Source organism: Panthera leo, chromosome A3 (genome assembly GCF_018350215.1).
Source record: "Panthera leo isolate Ple1 chromosome A3, P.leo_Ple1_pat1.1, whole genome shotgun sequence".
NCBI lineage: Eukaryota > Metazoa > Chordata > Mammalia > Carnivora > Felidae > Panthera > Panthera leo.
The window spans coordinates 81,254,882-81,282,172 of NC_056681.1; the positions used below are offsets into that span (position 1 = coordinate 81,254,882).

General features: G+C 36.6%; 1 long non-coding RNA gene across 2 annotated transcripts in view; it reads right to left on the minus strand.

Moving 5' to 3' along the window:
• The window catches only part of LOC122216115, a 176,259-nt gene that overhangs the window by 57,105 nt on the left and 91,863 nt on the right, over positions 1–27,291 (minus strand). For both annotated transcript variants that reach the window (XR_006200713.1, XR_006200712.1), the window contains exon 2: positions 8,755–8,920. This is a non-coding gene — a long non-coding RNA (uncharacterized LOC122216115). The remainder of the gene's footprint in view (positions 1–8,754; positions 8,921–27,291) is intronic.

Sequence of the window (27,291 nt, forward strand, 5' to 3'; positions counted from 1 at the left end):
TGTGGGCCAGTGTGCCCTCTGGCCCCACCCATTCTGGTCTGATTAACCCCGGAGATCTCTCACACCTCCACCAAAGCTGAGGAAACATGGATTGCAAATCATTATAGAAAACATTCCTATTTTCCCCCTACTCTTTCATTACTATTATTATAAAAGTATTGTACTCACTGAGAAAATTTGGCAAAGTTCAAAAATGTAAAAAAGGGAAAAAAAACCCTCCTATAATCTCAACATCCAGGACAATGTCTGTTTTAAACATTTGTTAAATTTGTGTGGCATTTCAGTAGATTTGCTGCTTAGATTTCAATTTGAAATCCCTTTATCTTTTTTTTTTAAATTTTTTTAAACATTTTTATTTATTTTTGAGAGACAGCGAGACAGAGCATGAGCCAAGGGAGAGAGAGAGAGAGAGGGAGACACAGAATCCGAAGCAGGCTCCAGGCTCCGAGCTGTCAGCACAGAGCCCGATGTGGGGCTGGAACCTGCCAACCCTGAGATCATGACCTGAGCTGAAGTCAGACACCTAACCGACTGAGCCACCCAGGCATCCCATGAAATCCCTTCACCTTTAACTGACAACCCACACATCTAGCACATGCTTTGTTAGGCTCTGCCCAATTTGGGAAAGTTCTGTGAGAGATAAATAGGAACCCCCAAAGTACATACTGCCGAGTAACAAAGGAAAAACACCTGAATAATGCATTTGGTTTGATGTCATTGTTTATTGCTAAACTGAAATTCTTCATCATTAATATATTTACATTTCACAAAAGGAAAAATAATGGGCTACAAGTACCATATTTCATCTATTCTAACTTTCCATTAAACTAATAGACTTAAAAAATGGTCTTATGCCTTTTTTTCTTCTTCTTAACTACTAAAGGGCAAAAATGCACACTTTGAAAGAACCTTGTCAACACTTTCACTGTGGGGCACATTTCCTGTGGAATCTACTTGCCATTTCTCCTGCCTCTACAGATCTTACTAATCATTGACCCTGACTATATTTTCATACATTAAAAAAAATAATAATTCTTCTGTGACAGATTTCGTTTCAAAACATCATTAATGATATTTGGGTATCTGCAAGGATTTAAAAGACAAGTGTATGACATTATGGGGCAAAATTTAAGAGTGGCTTGAGGGAACTCCTGTGGAAAAGTGGACAGTAAGTTTCAAAATTTAAAACTTAAAATTTAAATTGCTAGGAGCAATTTTAGCAAGCTCTTGAACTAACCAGGAACACTAGCCTCTCTTGTTTAAAGAACTCAAAGAGAGGTTTGTTACTAACCAGTTATTCTGAGAAGTCCACCTCAGCCAGACGCACATGGGCATGTGAACTGCTCTTGAAAAATGTGTGCAGAGAGCAATTCGTTTGTGTGTCTAGGACTCTGGCTCTGAGCCTAGAAGAACTGTTTTCTCACCCATTCACCTCTGGAATTTTTTATGATATTCTTATAATATCTTTATACTTGACAAGAAAATTGCTTCTACCTTGAAAGCAAGCAATATAAAGAAGCTGAAATTAAAAGACCCCCCTCCCCCCGCCTCAGGAATATAAATTTCGGAAAACAATAAGGTAGACATAGTATTATTTAGTAATCCACTGTAGTGAAACAAAAGAATTCTAGAAGAATACCTGAAGATAAAATGAATGTATCTTGTAACATCTAACTATGCACAAATATACACATAGCAAATAAAGGAATAGAAAAAAGGAAGAAGAAAGAAAGAGAATTGTTTTATCTAAGCAGCAGCCTTATGGCTTTGGGAAGGAAAGGCTGCTCTTAAACTACCTTAAGTGTATGTAAACAACAGCAAAATAGTCTTTCAGAAACCAGACCCACATGTGGAGCCATATGACTCCTAGTCACAGGAGCTGTGCTTGGCCAAATACCAGCGCCTGGACTAGGGCAGACTGAGGGCTAGGCCTCAACATTCTCAGGAAGGGGCAAGTACAGGGTCATCCCTGAGAGTGAGTGCCACCTTAGATGTTGAGCCCTGAGCACTTCACTTACCTCATGCTCCGTGATAACACTCATTACTCTTTCAAAGTAATGCCTTATACTTTATTTTATTTAAGTCATACAACAACCCTAGAAATTAGATATATAATCACCCTCATTTTGCAGATGAGGAAACTGAAGCTCAGGGTCAAATGATTTACCCAGTTACTCCACTAGTGAGTAGGGTGTCAAGACTTGAATGTAGGCTTTCTCGCTTCAGCCCTGGCATTCTTCTACTCAATGACCCACTCATGTGTCACTCAGGACAGTTTATCTCTGAATTCCAAAGGCATGCCTTCCAGCAAGCATCAAGGAAAATTTCAATATACAGTCTCATGACCACAAATGAAAAATACTTCAAAGACACAACAAACTTTCCATTTATTCATCCAATCTCTATTTAGAACCAGGACCACGAATTATATATTTATACCAAAAAAAAAATCCTTAATCTACATAATATATGAATAAAAAGCCTGGCTTTTGAACGAGACTTAATTATATCCTAAAAATATCCACTCCATATTATCCAAACTCATGATCATGATATTCCCTACAAAACAAACAAACAAACATCTAAATAAAATGTTGACATGGAGCTAATATGGCTCAGTGTTTTCTAATCCAACACTTTCACAAAGGGAAATACAGGATTCTGGTTACATATTAGCAGTTTTATTTAAATTATCTTAATATATTTTTATTAAAATACTAATCTAAAATTTTTTAACCTAAAACCACTTCATAATATACTATACAAAATGATATTTTTTTAATTCTTGGGAAGTGGAATTGTTCTGCGAAAATCAGTTCTTGAGTTAAAAAAAAAAAAAGTGAAGAGTAGATTCAGTGCTTGTATTTTCTAGGTGAATAAATCGACCCAGCTAAGAGAAGTGGCCTGTCCAAGGTCACTCAGTTAGTGGCATGGCCAGACCAATTTCCTTGAACCTTGATGCCTCCTGATAATACAGAAAGTTATTTCACTTTCATGCTAAAAACAAATCAGAAATGTTGCACAACTCAAATTTCTATTTTCCTAAACATGTGTAGTAACTTTTATCTACTGTTGAAGGCTTTCCCTCCTATCCCTTACCCCTGATTAAAGGGATACAACATTTATAACAAATTTCTGCACAATATTTAGGTTCCCTATTCCATTATGTGCAATGAAAAAAATGCTATTAAAAAATAAAGATCACAAAGAGGAATACATAAATAAGAACTTTAAAAAAAAGAAAAGAAAAGAAAAGACTAGGTCTTACTCTTTCTCTGCTTTTTCCACTTTTTCTTTTTTTTCTTAGCAATGCTTATCTGTTTCTGGGGTACCAGCCTCTTGAATTGTTTGACAGGGGCCTCCTCCTCCAGGAACACATCTACATTGACATCATCTTCTTTCTTCTTCTTCCCCTCCTCTTCCTAGGATAGACCTGAAATGTTGTAACATTCCTGGCCACTCAGCAACACAGATCTAGAGCCAGCTTGAGAGCCAGCTCAGATCCTATCATGACAACCATGGCTAGGACAGAGGCCTGAAGTAGGGCAATGGTGATGGGCTTCTTCTGGTCCTCTGGGGTTGCTGGGGCAGAATCCCCATGAGGTTCATTTCCTCTTGGGCTTTCTCCCACAAGCAAATCATACTAAGCAACAATTCACAGTCATGTGTCCCCTCTTTCTGGGGTTTGAAGGTCTAAGTCCACTTCTATTGGTTTAGCTCACAGCCCCAGAGCATGGCTGCTACCTCCTGTTTGGCTGTGCTGTTAGTGCTGCTGAGCCCGGATATGGAAGGCAGCAAAAATGAATATGATCTAACTTTTGTCTTCAGACAAGCTTGCAGTCTAATGAAGAATTCAGACATGTAATCCTATGGTATAGGTAAGTGAAAGAAAAGGGACTAGAGGGAGAAGGGTTAAGATATCAGAAGAAGGTCACAGGAAGACTACTTGCTTGGTTTAAAGCAGAGTCTTATGCATGGACCAGTGGTGATTTTCTCGTTAAGACTATGGAGAGCATTAAAGTGCAGGTAAACTGTAGAAATAGGTGGGGATGTTACATAGGCCTGTGAACCAAATCCCCACTCTCCAGGAAAAAATGAGGAAAGAAGGGAGCTAATTAAGGCTTCATGTTTTTGTTTTTATGGTGTATAGATCCTGTCACAAGATTGGCCTTGCAGGCCAATTCCAAGAAACTGAAGAATATATGAAGAGAAGCTATTGTTATGCAATTTATCGCTATAATGGCATCATTTGGAGGGAAAAAAAGAGCATTTAAAATATATAAAAAACGAGCAAGATAAAAAGGTATGGAAACCCACAAAATAAAAGTGGGACATAAAGGGGAGTGCAATAACACTGAAAATGTAAAGTATACAATGGGTACACACTCTGAAAGGGAAGAAAATGCAACAATTGGAGATCGCGCTTCAAATTTCACCCATCTGAGAGGAAAGAGCAAATTCTGCTAAAGAAAGGTGAATTGTAAGTGAAATATCTTTCCAGAAGATATAAGGAAGGGTCATCAGTGGAATGTAAGGACTGAGGATCTAAAAAGTATGATAGGAAATTATCAAAGGACTATTAAAGGAGATGTATATTTATAAAAGAATAAATAATGGTATTTATATACCATTTATATATCATTTAATAATGAGTATTAAAACAATCTTTCAAAGCCTACAGGTAATAAAAGAATAAGTATAATAAATACAGTTTATATTAAATATAATATAAGACAGAAATATCTTACAAAACATTTAACAAACAATGGTTCTACAATAAAAATGTTCAGAATAGGGACAGCAACTACCACTGCATGGGCTATAACTAAATATTTTTGGAGTCACTTAGCAAAGATTAGGGGAAAGGAAGAAGTAGATTATAGTTTTAAAGAAAAAATATATGGGTCTTATTCAGAAAAAGGAGATAGATGAAGAAAAAAGTCAACATCTTAAAAATAAAGACTCAGAAAACAGAACAGAAACATAAAGAACTATGTATATACAAAAAGTCAGAAGAATTGGTCATATTTGGGTAAAAGATATTAGAAAGAGTAGAGTAAAGCAAACAGAGTCAGAGAAATACCAAGAGAAATCCACAGCACTTATAAGAAATGGAATGTTTTTGCTCTCATTATGGATGAACAATTTTAAATAAGTGTAAAACATAAGTACAGTTAGAAATAAAATGTGAGGAATAAATGAGCTAATGAGGGTAAATGTGCTTGAGAAATTATAAGCCAATATACAAATAAAAGGTTTTATTTCACTCTAATGTAATAGCTGTGGGCATTCATCTTCAGTCCAGAGGAATAGGGAAGAAGCATTTAGCAGATCTCTTGCTCAGTTACCATAAAACCTATGACCCCTGAGAGCAAGTATGCTGAAGACTGTGCTTCTCAGTGACTACCATCTTTCTCCTCTTGAATGCTGGCTAGACAAAACCTCTGGAAAACCTCCTTGTTGAGCAATCTTCAACTGGTATTTTTTAACACTGAGATACAATTCACATACCATACTATTCACCCCTTTTAAAAGTGTACAATTTAGTGGTTTTTAGTATATTCACAGAGTTAGGCAACCATCACGACTCTAATTCCAAACATTTTCATCACTTCAAAATATAAACCCCATAGCCATCAGCCGTCACTCTCATTTCCTCTTCCTCCAGCTGCTGGAGTAAGGTTCATTCATGTCGTAGCATTTACCAGACCTGTTTATGACTGAATAGTATTCCATTGTATAGGTATGCCACATTTCAACCATTCATCAGTGGATGGGCATTTCCAATTATTACTACTTTTTCAAGTTTGTTGATATTTGGTAATTATTTTTACATGCACATAGGTATATTTCAAGTATGTGGTGTGGAGTTCTGAAGATTAATTTCAAGATACAAAACTGTCTAAAAATTGGCAAACATCATACAAAGAAAGTACAGAAGTGAATAACGTGGTTTATATATGTTACGTTATATATTTTTTAGATATGTATATTTATATAAATATATAGCCACTTTAACATATATTTGTGTCTATACATATTATAAGCACTGTCTTGTGACTGGTCATCTGACTGTTTCCACTTGGGTGCAGATTTTTCATTGAGTGGCTATTCTGCCCCTTTCTCCCCCAAAACCAAGGTCATGACTTTTCTCGATGGCCCACATGTAGCAGTCTTTAAGTAAATTCTTCACCTCACTGGATTAAAACTTGTATGTACCATCCACAGAGTTAGTGTTGATCTTTCTCATAGAGTTGCATCAGCTTTAACAAACATTTGAACATCACAGTACACAAATCATGTGAACCTAAACCACTTTTGGAAGCTGACTGCAGCACAGCTTGAAGGAAGGGAACTGGATATTACTTGCTACATCTGTAGTTTAAGTTATTGTACCTTTCTCATTTTTCTTTTTTTCCTATTTTTTCTCACTGAAACCAGACAAGCTGAGAAATTATGAGATGAAGAGAGAGATAACAAATAAGTGGAGAAATTCATAATTTAAAAAATGCCCCATGAGTGGTTTTAACTGGGTTGAATGAGTTTGGATAAGTTCAAATTTCCATGGTATCTCTGATACTATTTATTCACTGAACAACCCTTTGTGGAAAAACCACTATGTGCCAGGTACCTTGAGGAGTATAAATATGGAACAGATATTCTCTGACTTCATGAAACTGATTATCTAGTGAGAAAGATAAGATATGAACATAAATATCTATAATATAGAGTACAAAGTGATAACCGTTATGAAAGAGATGCAGATAAGTTGCCATAGGAGTTCAGAAAAAAAGAGGTTGTCTGCAGCTGAAAGAGACCAAGAAAAGCTGGGAGCAGGATCTTGGCCTTAAATGTTAAGAATAGGTGGAATATGAACAGGTGGAAACGAGAAGCAAGAACCACAGGGACAAAGGCACAGGGCCAGAACATTTGTGGACACGTAAAGAAAGAGCAAGAAGCTTGAAAGTCTGTGGTAAATGGAGTAATGGGCCACAGGGTTGGGAAGCTAGGTTGAGTCAGATGGTAAAGGAAGGACTTTGGCTACCTTGAGTTTGTTTTATACGGTGGTGAACAGAGACCTATTAAGGTTTTTGAGTAGGAAAGTAATGTGAGAAAAACTGTACTTGGGAATAATCAGTTAACCCACATATAAATCATGTAAAAAAGGGAAGGGAAGGGAAGGGAAGGGAAGGGAAGGGAAGGGAAGGGAAGGGTAGGAGCCAGAAGGAGGAGCATCAAGGAAAGAAGCATCATGAACGGAATTGAATAAATGTTTCATATTCCTGTTAGCAATTTGTATTCCAGGAAACTAAATTCTGTAAAATTAATACAGAAACAAGCCTTCGATTGACTGGTAACAATATCAGTCACTTGTACCCAAAGGTACACAGAAAATTACTCCAGCTCTTTATAAAGAAGAAATCTGTAATATCAATAGCCTCTGAGAGTCCTCTCACAGCAAAACTTCCTTTCAGATACTTGATCCATCACTAGGATTCTGCAGGGAGAGTTCTCTTAATCTACAGGTTAAGGAATGCAGAATTCTACCCACAGAACTCTGCGCTGATCATAGAACTCCATCCCATTTGCCTACCTCCAATTTGACCAATAGTTAAACTGAGCCCCATCATAGAAACTGACTTGTCTGGGGAGACATGGCTGGTTAAGGGTCACATCTCCTGATCTACTGTAGATGTTCTGGGTTGGTTAGAACTGAAGTATCAAGCTAAAGTGACTCTTAGTTTGCTTGGGCTTAACAAGTTGGTTTCAAATAAATAGAAAGCAAGGGGGGAAAAAGTATGGCTCTACTAGAAAATTAAAAATCTGCAAGGTATTGCTATCTCGTTGGAATACTGACGTACCACATGCCTTGCTCATTAGGTATCATAAAACACCAAGTTAAATGCAGTGTAGCAACTGCTTGACTCTTTTTGGAAAATTCTGGTTAACTCAGGGGAAATTCCTTAGGTCTTACCAACACTTGTGGTCTCCAAACTCCCAAACGTGTGTGTGTGTGTGTGTGTGTGTGTGTGTGTGTGTGTGTGTGTGTGTGTGAGAGAGAGAGAGAGAGAGAGAGAGAGAGAGAGAGAGAGAGAGTAGAATAACAAATATGTTTTTAATAAACTTCAGTTTGGGATTTCAGAAAGTAATGGAAAATCTGCAGGCTATAAGCATTACAGAAATGAAAGAAAAGGGCATCAATCTCTCAAAATTCTGGCAGGAAAGGAGTGGCTGCTTCCAAAGTCCTTTTTCCTTTGCAATAAGCTGGTCACTGGTGCCAAAGAATAGCTCATCAGCAATGTTGTTTCATTTTATAGGGATGTTTTGAGACAGGGGAAAAAATTAGGAATGTGTGCTGTGATTTTTTTAAACCTCATGTCCCAAAGCCTATAATAATCTTCCTGCTTTTTATTTTAAAAAAGGAAACCAAATGTTCAAAATTTGATACTTGTGTCTACCATGTTCACTGCAGGCACATTACCTTAACTTTATCACAAGAAGCAACATGTAGTTCTTTAACTGTTGCCAAGACAGAAAAACAAAAAGTCATAGATTCCCTTAAGGATTCCATGTTTTCCTATGTGTAATTTATGTTACACATAGTAACACACACAGCTACAAAAATCTTATTTCCCTGTCTCTGCTGGGGGGATATCCTCTACCTCCACTAGGTCAAGGTGCTCAGGGATGTGTGCCTGGGTGCTCCAAGAACAGTTCTCTCAGCTGCCAAACCGTGTTCACAATTCTCCTTACCTGATACAAGCAGCTAGCTGCTGCCAGTCCTCCAAGCCGTGTCATCACTGCCCACCAAAGGTACCACCGCCATTGTTGCAGCTGCTGACATGTGCAAGGGGTCCAACTTTCAGGGCATCAGAAGTGTTGAGGGTCCTGGTGCCAACACTGCTGCCGTCCTCGTGTCCTAAGAAGATGAGCAAAAAACAGTTCCTTTAGCCTTTACTAGGTCTTATATTACAGCCACCCTGGAGTCACAGGGCTCAGGGACAGATTAGGTAGATGTTCAACAGCTATTTGTTGAAAGAATGAAGGAGTCCACCAGGCTGGGCTACAAACAATCTAAGTGGAAGACACCATGTTGTACACAGACATGTTCAATCTCATCTGTTTGCCCTTAATGCAACCTCTGTACCTTGGTTCTTTCTTCCACTTGGGATTAGTTCCTGGAGCAACCTGACTTGTCTTATAAATAAAATTCCAGAAGGCCTATCACAATCAGACCCTAGGTATGCCTAGATAGGTCTCAGTCCTGGGGAGAATAAAATTTAATTTCAACATACCATCTGTCTTTATCTTAGAAAAGGGAAATACAGAACTGATAGAGTTATACAAATTCATTTGATTCTCATCAGGAGCTATAAATTGGTAGCCTATGGTCAAATCTGGCCAGAAGATCTTTTTTTTTTAAGTCCACATATTTAAAAAAAAAAAGAGAGAGAAAGAGAATACATCTAGATTGGTGGTTCTCATACAGGAACATGGATCAGAATCAAGCTTGTTAAAACTCAGATTACTGGGCTCCACCCCCACAGTTTCTGACTCAGTAGATCTGGGGTGGGGCCCAATACTAGTTCCTGATGTGTCTGGTCTGAACCTACTCTGGTTCTCAGTTAGGGGTTGCCGTTCTATAGTTTTTCCAGACCTCACCACCAAATACCACTGTATTTCATCTGGCCTGCTTTACTCATTTGCATTACCTGCCTGGCCCTTGGGTTTGAAAGCTCTGTGAATCTTAATATTTTCGATGAAAACCTCTTTACAGCCAGACTCACAGACATGATTGTATTACCCACATTGTTTCATTTATAATACTTGGTGTATCTACAGTCTCACAACAAAATGTTCAGTAAATGTTTTTGGTTTTGTTTTGTTTTTACTCAGGGTCTATTATTATTACTATTCATTATTATTATTATTACTATGATGGCTACTATTGACAGTTGATTGTTCTTGAGATTACCACCACCTCCTCCCCCATGCATATAGATTTGCTTGAGATCGGCTCAATCCAGAAGTGGAAAATGCTTATGACAAATGACAAAGCAATTTAGTTTAGTCTATTTGTTTTATCATGTCACTTTTAGATATAAATGGCTATTTTTCAAGCATATATGTATTTATATTTTTAACCTGTACCTTTGTTAAAACCAAATGTCTGAATATCAAATAATGATCATAGTCATTAGTCTGGCATAGTAATAAGTGAGGGCAATTTAAACAAGTCATAAAGAATAAACATATACGTTTTACTTTTTTAACTTACTGAAGTATAACAGATAAACAGAAAGGTACATACATTGTAAGTGTGCAGTTCAATGAGTTTTCACAAACTGAACTCATGTATCTAACCAGCACCTAGGGCAATAAATAAAGTATTACCAGCTCCCAGAAACTCTTTCATGCTCCTTTTCATAATTTTCACCCTGAGGGTAACCACTTTCCTAATTTCAGACATCATAGTTTCATTTTGCCTGTTTTTATAATTTATCCAATGGCCTACATGTGTCTGGCTGATCCACATTATGTTCATGAGATTTGTGCACATTGTTGTATACAGTTGTAATTTGTTTATTCTCATTGCCGTACACTATTCCATTATACAATACTATAATTTACCCATTTTACCATTGATCAGCATTTGGGTCATTTACATTTTGAGGCTATTACAAAAAAGTGCTGCTACAAACATTCTCATATATGTCTTTTGCTGCACATATCTGTGCATTTTTGTTAAATATATACCTAGGAGTAGAACGGCTGGGTCATAGGGCATGTGCATATTTAGCTTTAAAAGATACTGCCAAACAGATTACTCAAGTGTTTTTACAATTCATAGTTCCACTAGAAACATATGAAAGTTCAAATTTCTCCACATTCTCACCAACACTCTGAATTTCACTTGTCATTTATTTTTTTTTTTAATTTTTTTTTTCAACGTTTTTTATTTATTTTTGGGACAGAGAGAGACAGAGCATGAACGGGGGAGGGGCAGAGAGAGAGGGAGACACAGAATCGGAAACAGGCTCCAGGCTCCGAGCCATCAGCCCAGAGCCTGACGCGGGGCTCGAACTCACAGACCGCGAGATCGTGACCTGGCTGAAGTCGGACGCTTAACCGACTGTGCCACCCAGGCGCCCCTCACTTGTCATTTAAAAGAACAATAGGCTTGCCTGGATTTAAGTCATTGGTGTTTTCATTTGATTTGCATACATCTTGAGTTCACTGTACAGCTCCTATCACTTTCAGGGAATTGAGGAATAAATCTTTCTTTAATAAATGATTGTGCTTCAGAACCAATTTGTAAATAGATACCTTAAGTTAGTGAATTATCCACTATCCACTATCTAAGTGGATTTCCCTCTTGTCATGTATTATCTACTGTTTGTTTTTAAGCCACAAAGTATATTCTTTATGGGAAGATCTGGTTATTCTCTATGTTTGCAGCCGTAATATAAATGTGTAACCCACAGTACTCCTCATTTGGTGACTGGCAGCTGTTTGTAGTAACCTTTCCAGCAGGTGATGCTTTTCTTCGAACACAATTTCTAGAAGTTCAAGATCTGAATCTAAGAAGTCAGAGATTTCTGGATGCTGTCTTTCCACAGGGAAGGAAGTTGGCATTTTCTGGCCAAAGGTCAACTCTAATGATCAGTAACAGGTTTCTCATATTATGCAACCCCTCTTACTTTGCTATAAGCTGATCCTTCAAAGAGACTGAGACAAAGGGGCATCTGGATAGCTCAGTTGGTTAAAGCACCTGACTCTTGATTTTGGCTCAGGTCATGATCTTGAGGTTCATGGGATCGAGGCCTACTTCAGGCTCTGTGATGACACCATGGAGCCTATTTGGGATTCTCTCTCCCTTTCTCTGCCCCTCCCCAGAGGGTGCACCTTCTCTCTCTCTCTCAAAATAAGTAAATTAAAAAAGAACAATAAACAAACAACCACTGAGAGAAAACACTTAATAGGGACACCTTTTGGGATGCCATCAAGGACTAGAGAAAAGGTCTCAGTCCTGTGGGACCCTCTGTTTCTCCCCACCATGCCCACAGGCTAGTTTTCTTTCCAGAATCTTTGATAGCAAATTTTTTATTTAATTTTTCAATTACACTGGAAATGGCCTTAGCAGAATCAAGGTTTATTTGTATTTCACTGTACTGTTTATTTATTTTGTTTGCCTAATTTGGGTGATTTCTGGCTTTGATACATTGCATCTTTTTTTTAAAGTTTATTTAGTGATAACTTTTTTTAATGTTTATTTATTTTTAAGAGAGAGAAAGAGAGAGAGAGAGAAAGAGTGCACGTGTGAGCATGAGTGGGGGAGGGGAAGAGAGTGAGGGAGACACAGAACCCCAAGCTGACTCCAGACTGAGCTGTCAGCACAGACCTCAATGTGGGGCCTGAACTGGTGAACTGTGAGATCATGACCTGAGCTGAAGTCAGTCATTTAACTGACTGAGCCACCCAGGTGCCCTTTAAGTGTATTTACTTATTTATTTTGAGAAAGAGAGTGTGCGTGAGCAAGTAGGTTGGGGGCAAGAAAGAGGGAGAGAAAGAATCTTAAGCAGGCTCCATACTCAGCTCGGAGCTCAAAGCAGGACTAAATTTCACAACCAGGAGATCACGACCCAAACAGAAATCAAGAATCTGTCACTCAACCCACTGATACATTGCATCTTAAATTTTGTTGGTTCACCTGGGTAATTATAATATTTACACAATTTTTCTCATAATATTTAAGGGCTTACCAGTATAACTTCTCATTTCATATTTGTCACTTTTAACAAGAGCTAGATAAGTGGAAAATCATTATTTTGTATGATTTTATTAAAGAATAACAACTTCAATATTTTTTTAAAAAGATACATACTCATTTAAAAAATTCAAGCAATTAAGAAAAACACAAAAAATAAAGCAAAAAATGCTTTTGGGGTGCCTGGGTGGCTGCGTCAGTTGAGCATCCAACACTTGGTTTAAGTTCAGGTCATGATCTCACGGTTTGTGAGTTGGAGCCCCGCTTCGGGCTCTGCACAGACAGTGCAGAGCCTACTTGGGATTCTGTCTTTTCTTCTCTCTCTGCCCCTCCCCAACTTGCTCTCTATCTCTCTCTCTCTCAAAATAAATTAAAAAAAAAAATTAAAAAAAAATACTTCTTACCATTCAGAAAATAAACATTGTTAACCTTAAGTGAATATTATTCCAGACATCTCTCTATGCCTCTATACAGATGAAAGTTTAGATAAACAGAAAGATAAATGATGTATTATAATTGGATCATACATCATCTGGTGATTAATAAAAAATTATAAGAGTTCATTTTAACAAAAGAAAAGCAAGCTAACTAAGGTAGAATAACTATAGATAGAATTTTCATCACATTTCAGGCATATTTTAGAGATTGTGTTAATGAGTGCTTGTGCTTGTCTGAGTCCTGATCTCTAACTCTTGGCTATACCTAGAGGAATGTCTTGATTGCATGTGCAGCAGTATTAGTCTCCCCAGTCTCTAATAGTTTATCTTGTAGTAACATGTGTGTAACATATGTGTAATGTGTGTTTTTGTCAGCAGCCTATATAAAGATAAAATGGAAATAAATAAAAAAGGGAAAGAATAGCAAAGAAGGCAGGAAAGGATGGAAGGAAGGGAGGGAGAAAAAGAGGGATGAAAGTTGCTATTTCAATGTCTTTATTCCAGTTTGTCATTTTAGTGGTCCTCCATTAAAGTGCCATGTAACTTGCACATGATGCCCACTGAGCATTACAGGGAGCACCCAGTATTTGGTTAAACAGGTCTGGCCTTCCTACTCCATTATGGAATAGGTCCAAAGGACCATTATGGTACTGTCACATCAGAGCTTATGGTGACCTGCCTGATCCAAATCCTCTCAATAAAGAAACTTTAGTAGTTTGCACTAAAAGTCTAGTTTTGTTCAGTTTATTTTATGCAGACTCTTATTGTGATGAAGCTTTTATCTACAAAATGCTAATGAGATTATCTTTAGATTATCAACACAAAATTCCAGAGCAGTGGTAACTAACAAAGAAGACTCATACAAAGTGACACAAAAATGCTGATGGATTGTTTATTGTATGCTCTGCACAATGCCACAGACCTTGACCTTGTAGAATGTCTGGATAATTACCAAGTGGCACCAGGGAAACTATACTCAGTACTTGCATTAACAACACAGAACACAATGTTATCAATTGCATCTAATTGACTAGATTCTAAAGAATCTAAGAATGCTGTAATTGAAAATAAACTGAAAATTTAATAAGAAAGGCCAAGGTGACCCAGGCGAATGGGGGAAGAGAACTAACACTTCTTGAGCTTTTATTTTTATGCTAAGTAGTTTGTTTACATTCTTTTAATATTCAAATGACCCTATGGAATTGATGTTGTTTGTAGTTTTCCTGTTACAGAGGAGTAGCCAGGCTAAGAGGGGTTGATATTGAGAGGGCCTAGAATTTGCATCTCCATCTGTCCAACTCCAGTACTTTTTCTCCTCAATTGTTCTCCCTGCCTGCAAGTTGTTATCCAACAAAATTTCAAGCTATATGCTAAATGAAGCTTGGTGGGAGATGGTATGTGCAACCCGTTACATGGCTCCCATATTTCATCACTTCTCAGAACATCAGACTCAACTACTTCAGTAAGGTCCTCGAAGTTCTTTCAGAGTCATGCCTAACGCTAAATGGATTTGGTTACTGCCTGTCCTTGCCACCTGATGCTGCCAGGGGAAGTGGAAGAACAGCTGTGGGAAAGACTTACTAATTTCTTTGAATAGTTTGTGACATTATCTAAACTTTAGATTCTAAAGCAATTTGTTGATATCACAGGTGCCTTTTTCCTTAATATATCATGATATACCTGGAAACGAGAGAATAGGATTTTAAGAAAATCATTTTGTTAGTATTGTGTAGACTTCTCAAATAATGTATATGAAATGTAATCCCAAGTTATGAATACTTGCATGACAGTTCATGGAATTAAGAGGGAGCTCTATTTGAAAGGTCATGTACACAGTTGAGCAACTTGTTATCAAGTGATCTTATTAGGGAGATTACATCGTAGCCCTTGTGATACCAAAAGCTTTTTCTTTCTTTCTTCCTTCCTTCCTTTCTTTCTTTCTTTCTTTCTTTCTTTCTTTCTTTCTTTCTTTCTTTCTTTCTTCCTTCCTTCCTTCCTTCAATCATGAGCTGCTTAAAGGTAAAACAGTCTATGTAACCTTCCTATATTTCTTACAATTTTACTATCATGGAAAATTAACTTAAAATTCATTCACTGCTTATCACTCTTTGTGATTTAAATATCTCTCTAAAAAAATCCTTGGGTAGAAGTCAGATAACTTAATGCAAAAAACAGAGGTAGTCTTGATTAAAGTGTAATAAGCCAGTTGATAGCAGGGACAACTGTATGTCATGCTCTGAAAAAAATCATTGATTTCTCTAATATGTCACAATATGTTCCAGATGGATGAATGGCAGGGATGGTGGGTTTTATTCTATACAGAGGGTTTTATTCTGTAACTGGAGAAATGGAGATAGAGATGTGATATGCTGAAGTCATCGTGCTCTTGGACACATAACGCTTTTATGTGCATTCACTTTGTCTCTAGGCAGAACACCTATACCTTATTGATTAAGATTAAATAGACTTCTTCATCATTTCTAATTTGTGCTCTAATCTGAAAGCTCAGTAGCCATGTGGAACCTCTCCTCCTGCTCCTGGGCTTTCTTTTATGCTGGCCTGTGGTTGGGAATGGTTCTTCATTCTTTTTTTTTTTTTTTTTTTTTTTTTTGGTTTTAATTTACTAAAATGCTCAATTTACTAAAATTACTAAGACTCAGAACTAAACCACCTTAGAATTGCTGCCATCAAAGCAATTGGATACCATTCTATGAATGATTATATTCATTAATTGTTACACTATTCAGACTTCTTTCCATGTTGAAACAAATTAGTCAGACCGAGGCACACAGGATTCAGACTCACCCTGAAGTCTCTCATATATTGAAGTAAATCATTAAGTTGTAATTGCTTTAGAGAAACAACAACAACAACAAAGAAACTAAAACAAAGCAGCCTGCATCCTAAAGAGAAATTAATTTATAATCACATTTTTCTAAGTATGGTTCTTCCAGTTTTTTTCTCCCTTGAGAAATCTTATACATGATTCTCCCCTTTTGGCTCCACAGCCTAAACAACCAGAGAAAACCCTCCGATTATAGAAACTTCCCATGTGGTGAGATTTTAGGTCCCCCTATCCTCAAACCACCCCCACATCCTGCACAAATAGTTTCACCATCTGTCTATAATACTGCCTGAAATTCCATCATTAAATTTATGCCTCCAGTTAAATATACCCGCTTATTTTAAAAATCATAGTCACTTCATTGAACATTCTCATAAACCTAACACAATTATTTAAATTGTTTTAACTATCTCTGATGTTTTCAATGCTTCTGCAGATATTTTTAATCATACAGATAGCATATGAATGCATGTTTAGTTCTCATTGTTCATTTGATGTTATTTAATATATCCATATACCAATACGAGGCATATATTTATCACATTATTTTTATTGCCCATGTACTCTACTTTGGTAATTTACAAAAAAAAAAAAAAAGTTAATTGTTTCAAGTTTTGTTTTCATAAATATTTCTGCCTTAAAAATTATTGCACATGGGGCATGTGGGTGGCTCTGTAGGTTAAGCGTCTGACACTTGGTTTTGACTCAGGTCACTATCTCACAGTTCATGGGATCTGGCCCCACATCAGGCTCTGTGCTGACAGCACAGAGTCTGCTAGTGATTCTCTCCCATTCTCTCTGCCCTTCCCCGGCTTGCGCTCACATATGCTCTCTCTCTCTCTCTCTCTCGCTGCTTCAAAATAGATAAATAAACAAACAACAAAAGTTTAAACATTATTGCACACATTGGCTTTGATTCTGACTTTTTATTTTCTTAAATAACCATAAATTCCCCAAAGTAGAAATCCTGAGTCAAAGAATGACAATACTTTATTTTTTCTGACATATTTTTTAAAATTTATTTATTGTTTAATTTACCTCCAAGTTAGTTAGCATATGGTGCAACAATGATTTCAGGAGTAGATTCCTTAATGCCCCTACCCATTTAGCCAATCCCCCCTCTCACAACCCCTTCAGCAACCCTGTTTGTTCTCTATATTTAACAACCTTTTATGTTTTCTCCTCCTCTATGTTTTTTTATTATTTTTGCTTCCTTCCCCTTATGTTCATCTGTTTTATATCTTAAATTCCTCATGAGTGAAGTCATATGATAGTTGTCCTTCTCTGACTGACTCATTTCACTTAGCATCATACCCTCCAGTTCCATCCATGTAGTTGTAAATGGCAAGATTTCATTCTTTTTGATTACTGAGTAATACTCCATATATATATATCAATACTCCATATATATATATATATATATATATATATATATATATATATATATCTTGATATATATATCAAGAAAATGTGGTATATATAAAGTTCTTTCCATACTTTGGCTGTTGTTGTTAGTGCTGCTATAAACATTGGAGTGCATGTGCCCCTTCAAAACAGCATACCTGTATTGCTTGGATAAATACCTAGTAGTATAACTGCTGGGTCATAGGGTAGTTCTATTTTTAATTTTTTGAGGAACCTCCATACTGTTTTCCAGAATGGCTGCACCAGTTTGCATTCCCACCAGCAGTGCAAAAGAGATCCTGTCTCTCCACATCCCTGCCAATATCTGTTGTTGCCTGAGTTGTTAATGTTAGCCATTCTGACAGGTATGAGGTTGTATCTCATTGTGGTTTTGATTTGTATTTCCCTGATGATGAGGGATGTAGAGTATTTTTTCACGTGGCGGTTGGCTGGCCATCTGGATGTCTTCTTTGGAGAAGTGTCCATTCATGTCTTTTGTCCATTTCTTCACTTGATTATTTGTTTTTTGGGTGTTGAGTTTGATAAGTTCTTTATAGATTTTGGATGCTAACCCTTTATCTGATATGTCATTTGCAAATATCTTCTCCCATTCCGTCAGTTGTCTTATAGTTTTGCTGATTGTTTCCTTCGCTGTGCAGAATGAGGTCCCAATAGTTCATTTTTGCTTTTGTTTCCCTTGCCTCCAAAGACGTATTGAGTAAGAAGTTGCTGCCTAAGATCAAAGAGGTTTTTGCCTGCTTTCTCCTTGAGGATTTTGATGGCTTCCTGTCTTACATTTAGGTCTTTCATCCATTTTGAGTTTATTTTTGTGTGGTGTAAGAAAGTGGTCCAGGTTCATTTTTCTGCATGTCGCTGTTCAGTTTTCCTAGCACCACTTGCTGAAGAGACTATCTTTATTCCATTGGATATTCTTTCCTGCTTTGTCAAAGATTAGTTGGCCATATGTTTGTGTGTCCATTTCTGGGTTCTCTGTTCTGTTCCATTGATCTGAGTGTCTGTTTTTGTGCCAGTACCATACTGTCTTGATGATTACAGTTTTGTAATATGAAGAATGACAATACTTTAATATATCATTTCACATTTCACATATGGTTAAACCTACTCTCCCAAAAGACTGTCAATTTGCATGCTACCAGCATATAAGTACCACTCTCTCTGCAAAGTTGGTTGATTACTATAATTTTTTTTAATGTTTACTTTTGAGAGAGAAAGACACACACACACACACACACACACACACACACACACACACACACACAGAGCGTGAGCAGGGGAGGGGCAGAGAAAGAGGGAGACACAGAATCCAAAGCAGGTTCCAGGCTCTGAGCTGTCAGCACAGAGCCCAACGCTGGGCTCGAACTTGTGAACTGTGAGATCATGACCTGAGCCAAAGTTGGAAGTTTAACCGACTGAGCCACCCAGGCACCCCTATCATTTTTTAATTAAAAAATATAACCATAGTATTTATGTGTATGTTAGAACTCAAAATTGTTGATTTTGTATTTTTTTTTTCATTAAACAAGGTAATGATTTTTCAACTGTTATTTTATTACAGCCCTTTCATCTGGAAAGTATGGAGACTAGATATTGATCATATAGCTCCAAATCAAGATCATATAGTAAGGAAGGAACAGAATTAAGAATTGAATTTAGGTTTGTCTGACCTCAAATCACTCCACCATAAGGAGGGGAATTGAGCTGGAGGGTTGGGGTGGGGGCTAACCATAAATATAGGACTGTATTTTGTATATTCTATAAATTAAATTATTTTTAATATTTGAGTTCTGGCTATGAAATACAATGTTGCTAATATCTTAGAGCTCTGGGTGCATCCTGTGCTCTATTGCAGAAGTAATCTATCCTCCCATCTTTTGTGATTTTTTTCCTTTGCTTTTCTTTATAACTTTATTCTTTATGTATGCTTCCCTAAATTACATATTGGTTGGGTTTTATCTGCTTTCATACATAATGCAAACGGAACCTACCATCTGTATTTTTATGACTTCTTTTGTTCAACCTTAGAAGATTCATCTATATTGATACATATAGCTGTAGTTGATTTTCATTTCTGTATAGCTGCAAATTTTTATATGCTGTTAACAAATTATCAAATTACAAATTACCAAATTACCAAGTTTTAGTGGCCTAAAACACCACACATTTATTATCTCACAGGTTCCACAGGGTCAACAGTCCAGGTGTGACTTAACTAGGTCCTCTGCTTAGGGTCTCACTAGGCTGTTGTCAAGTTGCCAGCCAGGATGCATTCTCCTCTGGAGGCTTAACAGGGGGAAGGATCTGCTTCCAAGCTCATTTGGATTATTGGCGGAATTCACTCTCTTGAAGCTTTAAAAATCATGGTAGCTTGCTTCTTGGAGGCCAGTAGGAGAGAAGAGTCTGCTTAAATATATATACATAGACGTGTGTGTGTGTGTGTGTGTGTGTGTGTGTGTGTGTACATAAATATGCATATGTAAATATGGAGACACATATACACACATACACACACAAAACCATGGGGGTGATATCCCATCACCTTTGCCTATAACATAACCTAATAAAGAGAGTAACGCCCTGTGACTTTTCTCATATTCTATTTGTTAGAAACAAGTCATAGGTACTACCTGCATTCAAGGAGAGATTATACAGGGCATAACAGCAGGGGTAGAGACCATGGTGGAGGGGGAGCAATTTAGAATTGTGCTTACCACAGTAGTAATTTAGTACTTATTATATGTATAAGCCACAATTTATTTATCCAGTCTACTGCTGATGAGACACTTAGATTTTTTTCTTTTCTAGTTTGGGGCTGTGATGGTTATTTTTAACTTGGCTGAACCATGGTGCCTAGAAATTTGGATGTTTCTGTGTGGGTATTTTTGGATGAGATTTAAATTTAAATTGGTGGACTCTGAGTAAAATAGAGTGGCCTCCAGATCTGATTCAATAAAGCAAATAAATAAAGCAAAGGCTGAATAAAGCAAAAGGCTGACCTCCCCTGAACAAGAGGGAATTCTGTCAGCAGACTGTCTTTCCACTTTATTTGAAACATTGGCTCTTTCTGGTTTGCCAATAGACTGCCTTTGGACTTTAACTGTAATTCTTTCCTGAGTCTCCAGCCTGGTGCCTTTTATAAGAAGCCTGGTGCTTCTTTATGAGGTAGCACCAAACTATTTTTCAGTTTTTACATTCATTAATACTCTTACCAGCACAGCTGAGTTCCCATTATTACAAATGCTCATCAACATATGGCACTATTTTTAAATTTTGTCAGTCTGATGGGCAAAATATGGTGTCTTATTGCATTTGCATTTTCTTGACAATTGATTAGGTTGGACATGTTTTCATGAGTTTATGGGGCATTCAGGTTTCTTCTTTTGTGAAATGTTTGGTCAAGGCTCTTGCCCATTTAGATGCTGAATATTTTGTTGTTTTCTTACTGATTTGTAGCAGCTCTTATATATGCTAAATAACAGATCTTAAATATCTTCTAGCTTATAGCTTATCTTTGCATTCTGTTTAAGATGTATTTTGAAGATCAGAACTTCTCAATTTTGATGTAGTTTACATTTCCCTCTCTGTTCAATGTTTTGTTCTTTGTGTAAGAAATACTTCTGGGGGCGCCTGGGTAGCTCAGTTGGTTGGGCATCCGACTTCGGCTCAGGTCATATCTCATGGCTTGTGGGTTCAAGCCCCGTGTCGGGCTCTGTGCTGACAGCTCAGAGCCTGGAGCCTGCTTCGGATTCTGGGTCTCCCTCTCTCTCTGCCCCTCCCCTGCTCGCGCTTGTCTCTCTCTCTCTCTCTCAAAAAAAAAATAAATAAACATAAAAAATTAAAAAAAAAAAGAAATACTTCTGTATTCTGTTGCCACGAAGATATTTTCCTATATTATCTTTCAATGCCTTTAACTTTACCTCTGACTTTTTGGTCTTTATTTCTCCCAGAAATTTATTTTGATTATTGTGTGGGATAGAGAGCCAATGTAATATTTTCCCATATGAATATCTTTATCCAGTATTATTTATTGAAAAATCCATCCTTTCCCACTATCTGCAATACTCTTCTGTCATATATTATTATCTATATATGCCAGTGTTTATTTCTGAGCTTTAATTCTGTTCCATTGACCTATTTCTCTATGCAGCACCAATACTATACTATCTTAATATAGTATAAGAACAAATGCTTTATGTCTTGAAGTCCGTAGGGCAAGTCCCCTAAACTTATTCATCTTCTTCAAGAGTTACTTGGATATCTCAGGTCCTTTGTATCTCCATATAAATTTTAGAACATGACTATGAAGTTCCACTTTTAAAAAATCTATTGGTGATCTTATTGAGATTGCATTGATTCTATAGATCAAATTGGGGACAACAGATATCTTTACAATATAGAATCTTCTAGTCTGTTTTTTCTTAAAAGTTTTGATGTTAGGTTAATTCCTAGATATTCATGGTTTTAAAAATATAGATGTGGTATATATGTATATATGCATATATATATATACATATATGTATATATATATGTATGTATATACACAGAGATACATTTAGTACATGGTGCTGCTATACAGAAATGTGATAATTTTTGTATATCGAGTTGGTATCTGGAAACTTTTGTTAAATCCACATTCATTAAAAAGTTATTGGTTACCAGTTATACGTCAGTAAAGCTGGAAAAACTTTATTGGTGGCGTATTTTGAATTTTTTACCTACAACATCATTTGAGAACAATGATAATATTCTCCCTCTTTCCAATCCTTATTCTTCTTTTTTTTTTTTTTTTTTTTTTAATTTTTTTTTTTCAATGTTTTTTATTTATTTTTGGGACAGAGAGAGACAGAGCATGAACGGGGGAGGGGCAGAGAGAGAGGGAGACACAGAATCGGAAACAGGCTCCAGGCTCCGAGCCATCAGCCCAGAGCCCGACGCGGGGCTCGAACTCACGGACCGCGAGATCGTGACCTGGCTGAAGTCGGAGGCTTAACCGACTGCGCCACCCAGGCGCCCCCAATCCTTATTCTTCTTATACTTTGTTCTTTTTTTTTCTTCAATGACTAGTACAATGCTAAATAGAAGTGGGCAGTATGATGTTAAATAGAAGTGGGCATTCTTATCTTGTTCCCAATCTTAGAGAAAATATTTTAATAACTAACCATTAAATGTAATGTTTTCTTAAGTTTTACTTATTTTTAAATTGGGCTGAAAAAACCTCTTCTGTTTCTAGTTAGCTAGGAGTTTTTATTATAAATGAATGTCAGATTTTATCAAACACCTTTTCTGCAATCATTGAGATGATCATATAAATTTTCTCCTTTAACCTGTTAATGTGGTGAATTATATTAATTAATTTACTGGTATTAGGATAAACCTCACTTGGTCATAATATATTTTCTTTTCTACCCATTGCTGGATATGTTTTGGTAATGTTTTATTCCTGGAACACACTGTGAAGTTTATCTTTTACTTCTTTAAGCATTGTAAACATTTTAATTTTATAGTTTGTGTCTGAAATATATGTGAACATATTCTTGGCAATATTTGTTTCTGCTGTATATCACTCACGGTATCTTTTTTACTTGTGTGTTTTCTCAGTTTTTTTTTTCTCCCATGAGCTGTTCATTTTACTTGGGGTTTTACTTCTCGGAACTCTTCGAAGTCTGAGGCTGTGGTGGGATGTGCCAGACTGAATTTACATATGATGCTGACCAGTCATATGATGGCACTACAAATCTAGAATACTGTAATTTAAATTCTTAGCTTAAGGTTTTGGTAGCACACAGTTCCTATGAATTTGTGCTACAAACCTGTGCAAGAACTGTTTTGTAATCACAACTCCTGGGTGACATTTTTTTCTTCTCTGCTCAATGCTAAGAGTGAAAACTATTTTCTTTGTAGATCCCAAGGACAGGAAAGGGGTATAAACATGCTGATACCGAGTGTTTAGAACTTTGATGTCTTAGCTTTATTGATTAGGAAGGAGCTTCTATTAAACTACTACCTTTGGAGGGCCCTGGTCTCTGTCCCCTTCTTTGTGGGTTCTGTGAGTCCATGATAAGTTCAAATTCATGCAATTTAGGCAATGCCTTGAGAAAGAAAAATGGCTAAAATGCTACACTTACTTCTCTGGGCTTCCTGCCTCTTTTAATCCCTGATCTGAGAATTCCTTCCTTTCTTATAGTAAATTGATATTTTAAATATTTTAAAATATATTATCTAGAATTTTTTTTTTTTTTCTTAAAGAAAGACAAACCAGGTGCCTAGCTTGCCATATTACATGAATTGACTATGTTAAATGTTTAATGTATTCCAATCCTATAATCTCTCTGGTATCTTACCTTTGCTATTATTATTATGTTGCTAAACAACATGTTTATAAACACTAGTTTGCTAGGATACACAGAATAGATGAAAGGTATAACTCTTGTTATTTCTTTCTTCTTTATTATTTTTATTTTTCTTGCCTTATTGGAGTAGCTGGCACCTTTATTACAATGTTGAATAGAAGTTCGGAAAGTGGGCTTCTACTCCTTGTCCCAATTATAGGGGGACATCATCCAATGTATGACTGTTGTGTGATATTAGCTGTAAGTTTTTATAGCTGCCTTTTATGAAACTGAGAAAGATCCTTCCTATTCCTAGTTTACTACAAGTGTTTTTATAAATGGGTGATAAATTTTGACAAAATGCATTTTCTGTATTTGTGAAGATGATCTAAGGGTGTTTTTTCTCCATTAATGTGGTTATACTGATTGATTTTTGAGTGTTAAACCAACCTTGCATTCTCAGGCTCTACCTTTCTTGGTCATGGTATATTAGTCCTATCAGGTATTGTTGGGTTCAATTAATACATTTTCAAGGTTTAAAAAAAATTTTTTTAATGTTTATTTATTTTTGAGACAGAGAAAGAGAGAGAGTGTGAGTGGGTGAAGAAAGAGAGGGAGATAGAGAACCTGAAGCAGTCTCTAGGCTCTGAGCTGTCAGCACAGAGCCCAACATGGAGCTTGAACTTGTGAACCATGAGATCGTGACCTGAGCTGAAGTTTGATGCTTAACCAACTGAGCCACCCAGACGCCCCTTCAGGGATTTTTTAGGTCTGTATTCATGTGTGATATTGGTAGATAATTTTCTTTTCTTGTAATATCTTTGCTAGGTTTTAGGATTAGGATTATGATGATCTTATAAAGTAGGAAAGTCTTGCCTCTTCTTTATTTTCTGTAAGAAAGAGCTTTTATAAGATTAGTGTTTTTTTCTTCCATAATTGTTTGGTAGAATTCTCCAATGAAACCATCTGTGTTGAGAGTTTTTTCTGTTTTGGGAAGTTTTTGACAATATATTTAATTTCTTTAATAGGTATAGGACTATTAGCATCTTCTGTTTAATCTGTTGTTGACCTTGGTAAATTGCATTTTTCAAGAAATTTACCCATTTTATCTAAGTTTTCAGAGTTTTGGTATACATTTTTCATATTATCTTACTTACATTTTTCATATTATCTTACTATCCTTTTAATGTCTGTAGGATTTGTAGTAATAATCTCTCTTTTATTCTGATATTGGTGATTTATGTTGTATTTTTTTCTTCATCTTAGAACTTTTCAATTTTGTTGATATCTTCAGATTATCAGCTTTTGGCTTTCTTAATTTTCTCTATTGTTTTTCTTTTTAAAAGTATTTTTCAAAGTTTTGGACTAAGAATACATCTTCTTTTCTCATGAATCAAATATATCAGTCTTATAAATAACTGAGAAGATCTCACCTTTCCTGTCTAGTTTCATGAAAATAGGTAGTCTTATATTAGATTCTCTAAAAGCAGAATTTGAGATACAGATTTGGGTGCATGTGTCTTATTGAGAAGGCACTCTTTGGAGAAAAATTTGTAAGGGAGAGAGAAGAACATGATAGGGAAGCAAAAGAGCTGCCAAGTAAGGATCTGGTATTACATAAAGTCCAGCCTTAGCCCAATCTACAAAGGGGAGAGCTCTGGATATAAACGACACCATACACCTATCATTCCTTGTGGCAACAGGGCTGGACTTTTATGACATCATTTTGTTTGGCCATAGGTTGTGGATCATCTATAGAGAGGGCATAATTTCCTGAGTTGGCTCCCGTTGGCCTTACGTGTAAGCCGTTACTAGTCACACTCAAGGGACTGGGGGTGCTTCAAGCATGTAAAGGGGAACTGGGCAGGGTTATCATAGTATTAACTGTAACTATTCCAAGGCTAGGCAAATAAAATAGGATTTGCAGGTGAGAAAAGAACTTTCAATATTTAATCATATGATTTTTAACCAATGAAATGTTTTTGATAGTGTTTAAAGAACTTTTCCAAGAGTAATCCTTGCTCAGCAGAATAATATCCTCATATATACATAACACTTAAAGAAAGAAAGATAGAACATAAAGTTGATGTGTTAGTTAGGACACGCTGAAGTACTGTAAAATTTAGACCCCCAAATTTAATTGCTGTAAATAAGTTTATTTCTGTCTCTACAATCAAGGTTATTGTGGGGAGTGGAGAAACTAGAGAAGAAGACTGTCTTCTACATGCTGATTCAGGAACCTGAGCTGATTATAGCTCTGAACTCTTCAACATGTGGTTTCCAAGCTTGTGAGCTTTGCCATTCAGCTGACGGGATGCATCAGTTATCTATTGCTGCAAAGCAAACTTAGCACCTTTTAAAACTACTATTTAATATTTATGATCTCACAGTTTCTGTGGGTCACAAATTTGGAAGTGGCTTAGCCAAATAGTTCTAGTTCACTGTCTTTGAGCCACAGTTTGCAGTCAGATGTCTGTTGTAGCTACAGTCATAAAAAGGCTCAACTAGGGCTGAAGTATTTGTCTCTAATATGGTTCAGTTAAAGCTGGTTGTGGCCAGGTGGCCTCAGTTTCTTGCTACATAGACCTCTCTATAGGGTTGTTTAAATGTCCTCATGACATACTGGCTAGCTTCATTCAGAGAAAGTGGTCCAAAAGGGCAAGATGAGGATTGCCTGTCTGGCTCAGTGGGTGGTGCTGCGACTCTTGATCTCAGGGACGTGAGTTTGAACCCCATATTGGGCACAGAGATTACTTTAAAAAAAAGAGGGCAAGATGAAAATTACTGTATCTTTTACGACCTAGACTTGGAAATCACATTTTGTTATTCTGCAATAACCTATTAGTTATATAGGTCAGCTATATTCGGTGAAGGAGGAGATTACACAGGGACATAAATACCGGGAGTCAGAAATCACTGGAAGTCATCTTGGAGGCAGGATACCATCCTGGAGAAGCATGTGTTGGGGGGAGGTTTTTACAGGCCAAGACTACTCAAATTTCACTCAAGGAACTTAGTCACATGACAGTATCTAATAGCAGAAGGAGCAAGAACATGTTGTATAGCTGGCCAGACATGTATCTTTTTTTATAGTGGAAGAAGTGGGTGGAACAGTACTTAGATGCACATCTGGGAGTTTCTGCTACAATTGGGAAAATGAAGCAGGAGGAGAAAACATTCAAGAGATAAGTAACTAAAATAAAAACAACCAAAGTTGATCTTATCAAGTTTCCAACTATGTGTGTCCGTGCCAACATAATGTTTAAATTTTTTTTTTCTGATTTCATGAAATTGTTCTTGCCAACACCATCTCACAGGCAAAGCCTCTGAAATTCTGATAGGTTGTTTGAAAAGGCAACCTTCTAATATTGGCTTTCACAAATGTTTTCAATTTATTTTAAGTAACTGACATTTTAAAAATAGTCCAAAAATTTACTAATGTCCATTAGTGAAACCCAAGACACATATGCAATAGAGAAAATAGAATTT